We start from the raw sequence: 10,033 nt of genomic DNA, 5'->3' as shown, positions 1-10,033 counted from the left end.
GAATGGAAGTAAAATTGGTAGGGAGTTGTCTACATAAATTATACCGGGGATGTACCGGGCATATATTCATTATACGGTCTATAAATCCTTACCTGTTTCCAAACATATCCCTTACTATGATCTTGTCTATATAAATTGCGGAATTCATAGGAGGAACGAAGGTCTCGTTACGATTTTCATAAATATCTGGATTGAAAAAAGAATAGATCTGCCTCGATCTCTTTAACACTATCTGGATCTAGTGATCCGAATTCTGCCACTGCCAAGCCGTACATTCTCGATCCTGTAATAATGAAATCCTTCACACTGAAAATATAAATTTACGTTATTATTAGTTATTAATATTTTTGTGTTAATTCTTAACTTACTCAGTAAAAATCTCGAAATCGACAGACATGTTCGAATAAATCAGATTCATTTTTAAAATCCTTTTATTGAATCAGTCTTCTGCGAAATGTGGACAGATGCTTGTAATTGTGTTCCTAGAATAAAATTAATATTTTTTTTAATAGCAATAGTAACTTAATATTTATGAGCAAGCATTTAGTCATTTAAATTAATACGCATGTGTATGTGAAAACGAAAAAAATAGGTTTTGAAATTACTTTACCTATCCAGCATTAGCTTTTATACAAATATGTTTTCGTTTTTGCAGTTTTTGATTGGTTACTGGCCTTTCAACTATTTTTTGTTTTGATTGGACGATGGTATTATTTATCTTTTCAGTTTCATTTCAGTCACCTTTCAATCCATGATGTCAAATTATTTGTAATAATGAAGTTGGAATACATTTTTATCAATGAATTATTGATTATTGAAATGTCCCACGGTGGTTATTAAGGTGATATTAATCAATACATAAAAATTATTAAACGCCTGGTCATTATACTCGAAAAATATGTAGAATATGCTGGCGAAGTTTTCCCGAATACAATTCGGACCACCCTGTATATCTCAAATAAAATTTGTTTCATTGTTAAAACTCATTAGTAATTTCACAAACACTGAACGTTTATTAAATACTGTATCATTTAATTATATTCTTACCACAGTGTGGACTTGTGCTTCTTGTTGAAAGGTACATAACTCCTCTTCCACGAACGTCTTCACCAATTTGTCCGATCTCATCGGCGATGTAAGACCTATCAATGGCCAAACGGCTGTTGGCTTTTCCAATTGAGGGAAACAGTGACCGCTCTCGAAGGAGGGTAAACCGCCATTGCAGTTAAACGCAGTAAATTGGCAATAATCTGCTTTTTTATTCTTATTTTTAACTTTGTTCAGAACCGTTTCGATGTATAGTCGAAAAGCTCTTATATGACTGCAGGCTGAATCTCTGTCTAAAGTTGGGCGGTTTTTCTGGAAAAGTATTAGATAACTATTAAATTTAATATGGACGTAATTTAACATGGACTTTTTACCTAAATGGGTTATGACTATGGAGTTCTTAAGGTCAGTACAGCCTGGTTGTTCCTGACCTCCATTTGGATAAAAGTCTACATGTCCGATGGGTTCCCACAATCCAAAACCATCAGTAAGGTACTGAAATTATCGAGGAAGAATACTATTTAGGTCATTTAGATTTATTTTTACTATAAGTAAAACCTAATATTAATACATCTAACAATAATTAGAATATTGTAAGAAGAAGTTTGAATTTTATTGTTTCACCGATTATTTTTGTTCCGTGTTTAAAGTAATAAGTTAATATTAAGTATTTTTGAAAAATCAGCATTCAAGTTTTTTTTACAAAATTATCCTTTATTGGGATGTGCCACGTTTATTGTTATTTCAAGCATATTCATTATTAAAATTCATGACGTTGACTGTTGTCATTCTAATAATTGAAAAGTAAATTAATTTTTCTAACGTTTTTTGAATGCTGTCTGTTGAAATCTCTTTGGACAGACTTTAGCTATATGCTATATTCACAACGGAAATGTGCGAAAAATCATCTTGTGTTGAATTTGATTTTCTACTGTTATTTTTTGAATTTGAACTTTAATTTCATTATTTATTTTTTTATAATTTTTTTTCATTATTATTTTATTTTTTTATTTTTTTTTATTTTCATTTATTTTATTTTTTGCATATTCAATTTCATTTTTGATTTTTATTATCTTATTACTGTTTTTCTACACTTATTTTCTTAATTATCAAACATACATATGTATAAAATTATAATAAATGTAGTAATAGTTAGAATAAGTTATGAATGAGTGTTTTGACATCCACATTCCTCCATAAGGTCGATTTCCTAGCGACGTCTGGCGTCGCTGCGTACTGGTTTGTTTCCCTACAAAGCGATACTTTACTTTTTATTGATATACAGGTTTAGTAAACCACGTACGTGCGAAAAATGAACCAGTGTGCGGCGAGACACGGGCGCCAGATGTCGCTAGGAAATCGCACCTATAAGATTCTGAACATATTTTGATTCAAAGTCTAAATCTGCAATATTTAATTATATCTGATGATCTGAAGTTAATCAAAACATTGTGTTTCATGACACACTAATTTTTTATCCATAATCAAGGTTTGTACTTACTGGACTAGCATCTGTATGAATAACGTCTACTAATTCTGCGTCACTTCTGTCCAGCTTTTTATGTTTCTCTTTGAAATAGTTATTTCTAAACAATGGACCAGCCGCGTCAAGACCTGAAAGATATATATCAACTAAGGTCATTGTCATCACTGAGAGGATTCAATAGTGCATATAATAATATACAGGGTGTTCTTGGTTGAGCTAGCATTAAAAATAGATATTTAGGAAACTTATTTGTTAAAATAAAAATGTGGCTCTCAACTGCCTTTACTTTTGAAGTTTTTTTTCAGTATGGAGCATTGATGTGCAGAAAACTCGATTATAAAGGAGGCTTAACAAGAACCATACAGTTTATAGTAATCCAAGTTTACCTGTTATCCTGCCAAGCAAGTATCCTTTTTCTTTTAAAATTTCCGATGCTGTCCCAGCTACATGGGCACCCAATGAAAAACCTATTAAGTGCATATTCCTTGGGTTTGATCCCTTTTCGACCAGTTTTAAAAGCAAAATCCCTAGTTCTCTTCCAACTATTTCACTGTTGGCAGCTGCACTCACATACTGAGGACCTCTAGCTCCTATTTTCCAGTCCATCAGAAGTACATTATAATCGTCCTGAAATCAATAGTATTTTATGTTTAGTAGGTACGAATTCTAGTCATGAGATTATTATTGTCTATTGGAAATCAGTTAAGTAGACAACTATTAATGCAAAATAATTTAAAATGTTATAAATAGATAGAATTACAGTGGTTTTACATTTTAAACATACTACCGAAAGATAAATGTATGTTAGAAAGGGTTAATACATTTTGAAATAAGTAACATCAACATTATCATCTTATAAGGTAATGTTGATGTCAGGTTAAAACCAATTTTAAACGACCAGCACCTCATCTGGGGGGGGGGGGGCTAAGTTTATCCCTAGACATCACCCACCATTTGCGTCACTGGCTCCGGAAGTGAATATTTTCTTTGGATCTACAGATTGATCCGTAAAGTAAAAATTAAAGAAAAAATCGGCAAAACTTTGACAACCGTAGTCTGTCCTGACAGCTGTATTGGTCAATTTAATTCACAGGTAAATGGTATTTTCTGTCATTTTTGTGTCGTCTGTCGTCTGCCGAAAACATCCCTGGCTATTTAGAGGCTGTAAATATTTCAATAATTCATAAAAAAAAACATTTCGTTATTTCTCCACCGATAGCATTGATTTAATATTAAAAGAGAAAAATAACCTACTATTTAAATATTGCCTTTAACATATATTTAAATAATTATATGGATAAACAGTGTAATTTGCATAAAATACACAATCAATTTTGATTTGTGTATTTACCATCGTAAATATTGACGTTTCTTTCCCAATATGCCAATTTTCTCGATTGTTTATCTTCTTTGCATTGCATTGTTGTAAAAGCCACTTCGAATTATTGTTAAGTAACAAAATTGGCCATGGTAATGAAATTAGCGACATGTTTTATGTATTATAAGGCCAACCACTCGACCAGCTTTTAACTTTGTTTGCACACTTTTTGTATTAATTCATTTTGAAGCAAAAAGTAATTCAAACATGTTATGTAATTTTTAGAATGTACTTTTATAATTGTCCGCCGTTTTTTGAAATTTACTTTAATTTAAATGTAATTGACTTTCCTGAATAAGTCATGATGCAAATAAACAGTTTTATTCGAATTGATGAAATTCCAATGTAAAAATGGCCACACACATACGGTTTTTTTCTCAAGGTTTGGACAGCGCAGTCTAAAGCTTTTGCGCACTTGTCGGACAAGTAAGCGACAAGCTTAAGACATGAGATTTTTTCAACGTGTATGGTGAATACCTTGAGGCTGCCAAAAAACCTATTATAAGCAACATATGCAGGCAAACATTATTTGAACCAGTAAAACTGCCGTGTGTGGAAATATCGAAATATTTATCTTACTGAAGATCTCAAAATTACTGAAAAAATACATATGAATGCGTACTAAAAGATATATGTATTTCTATTTACAACATATTCTCGTAATTATCTTGAGTCTACTTACCAGCTGTAAATATGCATCTGCTACTAAAAGAGCGTTTTTCTCATTCCATTTGCTCGTGTACCCATGGACCAAAACTTTTAATTTATTTTTGGGATTGAAACTAGATTCTGTGATTGATTTTCCACCGTCATTGTAGAACAAAATTTCAGGCGTAGAAAAGTTGTTTTTTCTCGTGAATAAATAGAACTTTGTGCTTAAAGTATGTGGATCCTCAGGTACTCTTTGTAAGGGAGAGTTACCATGGGGAAGGGTAAAACACCCCACTGTTTCTAAAATCACGAAAATAAAATTCCACTAAATTTTAGTTTTTAAAAGATATTTTCAGAAATATTACAGTTATTACAGGTACCATACAGGGCGAGTCTTAAATAAGTGCAAATATTTTTAGGGGTCGTATATTTCGACCCCAGAAACACGTCTATGAGTTTTTTTCGCCAAAAAAAGATGGTGAAATTCGTGCATTTTCCTTCAAATTTTCCCACGTTATAATTTTTTGATCTCTGATATTACCATGATTGCGGCACTAAAAGGGATGGAAATACAGAAAAAATCTGGTGATTACCTATATGATATCCGGTGACATTTATTATGGACTTATTTTAAAAACAGCAAAGGAGAAAATATGTTTTTTTACCTAGATCTACCAGCCTTGAAAATGTTTGGACTTATTTAAGAGTTACCCTGTATAATTAAAAAAAAGTACAAAAATTAAAGTACAACATTTTTTCCATGTTTCCACTCTGTTAAAAGGTGGTATTTCGCCATTTGTGTGACTATAAAGAAACAAAGATGTGACCAATACAGGGCCATAATAGTTAGTTGATTGATAGAATTAATATTTTCATAAAAAGTTTCATAAAAAAGAATTTAATAAAAATAAATAAAACCTAATAAAATGTACTTTAGTATTCATTTAGAAAATAAATATATTTTGTATGTTCATAAAGGTGCGCTCATACCGGCTGCGCCGCTCCGCGCCGCGCAAATCATTTTCTTTCAAGACATTGACATGTACTTTTGAAGTGTATTTTTTTAGCGCGCACAAAAGTATATGTTAAAAAAATGATTTGCGCGGCGCGGAGCGGCGCAGCCGGTGTGATGCATCTTAATATGAACTCTTTTACCTCTGTGTGTGTGTGTGTGTGTGTGTGTGTGTGTGAATATTATTCTTTATTACTGTTATTTTAACGTAATGGATAACGCAAAATTGTCAACTGAAATGCTTTGCTGGATTTTTTTAATGACATTATAGATAAAAACTAAGTATTAAAAGTTATAAAATTCTAGATAGTTATTAATAAAAAAATAAATATTGGGCACCGAATATCAAAGTTTTATTGGTTTAAACCTCTTTATATAAGGACAAATTTAAATAAAATTGTTACATATCAACATGATTTCAAAATAGGAAATAATTAACAAGTAGAGTAAATATATAGTGATCATGAAAGAATTAAAGAGCTTTACTTAAAAAATACGATATTCCTAGTTATTAAAGATATACCGGATGCGTCTCACAGCAAAAGTGGCTCACCCCTATAATTTTTTTATTTTTTCGGATGAAACGAAATTTGGTATGCCAGTTTTTGACATAAATTGGGATTGACTGACGCATTCAATTGTTTTTGGTCATTTCTTGTTTCACCGGAAATGACTACAACTTTTGATTTTTAAATAGCACCCTGGGTATTTACACCATATTTGCACCCTGTTAATTATCCCCTTTATTCGATAGAAAATGTCACTCTGAATAGAATGACATATCATATGTCACCTTTTGACATTTTTGCTTTAAAAAATAGTATTTTAAATTTCAATCTAGAGTGCCATTAAAATGCTGTGTTAAAAGCACTAATTTTAAATCAAGGAGCCTTGGAAAAATATATTTGATCGTCTAATGTTTTTCGTGGCTTGACCTAGGAAAGATGCCCAAATCGTATTTTTAATCATATCTTACTTTATTCAAATGGAACGAGGGTGACTCATTAGTATACTTAGAAAAAGCATTTTTTTTACGAATAATTTGGTACTCTAACCGCATGTTACAATTTCAAATAAACGATATGAGAAAATGTCAAAAGTTGATATATGATATGTCATTATATTCAGAGTGTCATTTTCTATCGAATTACCCAAGTAAAAAAATACTGAGGGTGTCATTTAAAAATCAAAAGTTGTAGTCATTTCCGATGAAACAGTAAACAATTGAATACGTTAATAAATCCTAATTTATGTCATATCCAACCAAATCTCGTTTTTTTTATCTGAAAAAATAAAAAAGTTATAGGGGGTGAACCTTTTGAGACGCACCCGGTGTATATGCATGATTATTATATCATAACGTAATGTTCATTAACGTAAAATATTTACCTATAAAAGCGAATCATACCTGCTAAGGTATCTTCTCAAATGATGCAGAAGTATATTTTTTTTAATAATATTAAACTAATTTTATTTTAAAATAATCGTATACAAAGACTCTTGTTACTTGCCATAGCATATCATTTGGGTATTCCGTTCCCTGTATTGATAAATTCTAGCTCTTAATCTATGCCTCAAGTTCTCGGCGGCCTTAAACGGGAACTGTCTAAACCTGTGGTTCTTGGTCAGTTGGGCATCGTTGCAATAAATTAACACAATCAGCAGTATAACACAATTTTTAAGCCACATTTTATTCACAACCGTGCTTCACGAGTTACTGAAATATGTTTTTAGATATAATCACATCACTGTATGCGGGTTTATTACCTAATATTTCGTATATGTTTTCGTAAAAGATGTCCACAAAACTCGTTACATATTCAGGTACCTGCTATTCGCGCGAATACAAAATTACTACTGGTCGATATTAAAGCAATGGCGAAAAATTTCTTCCATCCACTTTCACTTTGCAGGTGATGGATGGTATTAATTTAACCACCGCGTCGTAAAATGTGCCAAGAGTTATGCGACATTCAATGTTAAATTCGGAAAAACTGGTATTTATTTATTTATTTTACCATCACGTTGCAAGTACCCCCATCAAAAGTGTAAATGCTCTTACTTAACTTTTTTATCTGTGGATGGGCTGTATGAACCAGTATGTTTTCCATATCTTTAACAAGTCGAATTCAATTTTATTATTCATAATATAAATTAAATATGCAATAAAAAGTCGGCACTCGGGAGCATATTTTGAATTGTTCTAGTTAGTGATGAGCAACCCCCCTACTGTGGCGCTTGGTAGTGGATGAACTATTAAGCGAACTAACTCTATCGGGAAGGGGGACTGCATAGAGGGAAACATGAAGGCACCCCGTGTGATATTATCCAAAGAGGACTCCGTATTGCTGAGAGAGAAAAAGGTGCAGGACCAGATGGTGCCATTTACCAGAAAACGAAGTCTGAAAAACTTGAAAAGAATCCATCTAGATGGAAAGGAAATACTGCCATCACAGGAAGTCAAATATCTGGGAATAAACCTGGACAGTAAACTTCTCTGGAACAGGTATATTTAAAATATAATAAATATTACCAGCAAAGCCACAAAGGCTCTCATAATATGCAGAAGACTGGCGGGAAATAGATGGGGCTGTGCCCCTAACATTTTGTGCTGGATGTATACCATGATAGTAAAACTGGTTACACATGATTACCTAGATAGAGCAGTTGCTTGGTATACAAAACTAGAGCAACATACAGCAAGGCAAAACCTGTGTAAAGTACAGAGACTGGCATGCATCACAGGTGCTATAAGAACATGCCGAACAGTAGCAATGGGGAGTCATCCTAGACCTAACACCACTGCATATTGTCGTCGGTAGTTATTCCAATGTGACAGTGATTAGAATGGTCATTCATGGATTCAGTACTGGGAGAATTTTCAGGTCAGGGCCTTGGAACACCATCATAAAGAAAATTCCACTCCTCCAACTCCCACTGGACATACCAAGAATTTATAAATTTGAGAAACACCTCACTGTAGTATTCACCAGTAAAAAGGATTGGAAGAGAGAAATGTTTGCTCAGCATGTAAAAGACCATATCATACCATGGTATACTGATGCTTCCAAAACCAAAACAGGGACAGGAGTATTTGGGCCCAAAACTAAATACTCTGAATCAATGGGCACCAGCATCCGTCAGGGAGAAATCTACGCTATCGAAAGATGCGTACAATTTATCTTAAATATCGAAAACATGAAATAGCCATTTTATCCGATAGACATGCAGCACTAAAAGCGATCAATTCGAAGTCACAGAATGCTTAGAGAAGCTGAACAAATTAGGCAAAATAAATAAAGTCCTCCTTCTCTGGGTGCCCAATCACCAAGGGATAGAAGGGAATGAAAAAGCAAACGATCTAGCTAGCAACAGAGCGAACACTTCACACCTGGTTGTCGTGGTATATAAGGTAGTATAAGGTAAATTTTTTTTATAAATAAATAACAAATAATAAGTATTTTTAAATAAATGAATATATAATATTGCATAAATCTGAAACTAAAAATGTTAAATCATAATTTCACTTTTGATGTTACGGTAACCAAACAAAAAATTCCATAAATAATAAAATATCCTCATTTCGCCATGTTTAAAAACTAGTGTGTACAAACTTTTCTTGAGATAAAAAATGTTAATTTTGTTTGTTTTCAGGTCATTTACATAACCATCTAGAACACCAATGTAGGCAAAAGACCAATAAACCAATTTTAGTTTTCTACATCATGTAAGGAATTAAGGAAATAGAAAGTATTCGATATCGATATTTATAAAGCAAATTAGAATTTCTTATACAGAAACAGTAAAATTAACTTTTCTACTTTATTTATGTTCTTATTGTTCTAGTCATTATAAGTCAACTGTTAATTTCAATATTACAACCTTTTTAAATAATATTTTTATAATGTTACTGGGGTACTGGGTACCTACTGGCCCATTTTGCTTTCTATAATGCCTATACCTGGTGCGTCTCAAAAATGGCTCACCCCTATATGTTTTTTATTTTTTTCACATAAAAAAAACGAGATTTGGTATGTTAGTATATGACATAAATCAGGATTGATTGACGTATTCAATTGTTTTCGGTGACTTCCTGTTTCACCGGAAATGACTACAAGTTTTGATTTTTAAATGGCACCCTCGGTATTTTTTTGCTTTATTCGATTGAAAATTTCACACCTCTACTTTTCAACCAATAACATGCTTTAATGTTGACTGGTTACCATGGCAACTGAAAAAATTTCCGGAAATTTTTTCGAGGCGCCACGAAACTTTAGTAGAAATTTTTTGACAGTTGAAAAGGTAAACATAAGATCTACAATCATAATGTGAATGAACTACAATGTCTATATATTGAAATATTACCCATTTGAGTTTTAGCATTTGATGTAACTAAGGTTGGTAATATTTTTTATTTAAGGAAATATGTTAGATATACCTACATATGAATTTCTTCGAA

The 10,033-nt window shown here is 32.3% G+C and overlaps 1 pseudogene; it reads right to left on the bottom strand.

Moving 5' to 3' along the window:
* Positions 1–200: 200 nt before the first annotated feature.
* On the bottom strand, positions 201–7,550 carry LOC115875361 (annotated as a pseudogene).
* Positions 7,551–10,033: the final 2,483 nt, after the last annotated feature.

Source organism: Sitophilus oryzae, unplaced genomic scaffold, assembly GCF_002938485.1.
Source record: "Sitophilus oryzae breed Bouriz unplaced genomic scaffold, Soryzae_2.0 scaffold_1375_pilon_pilon, whole genome shotgun sequence".
Lineage (NCBI taxonomy): Eukaryota > Metazoa > Arthropoda > Insecta > Coleoptera > Curculionidae > Sitophilus > Sitophilus oryzae.
This window is presented reverse-complemented; position numbering and strand designations above follow the sequence as displayed.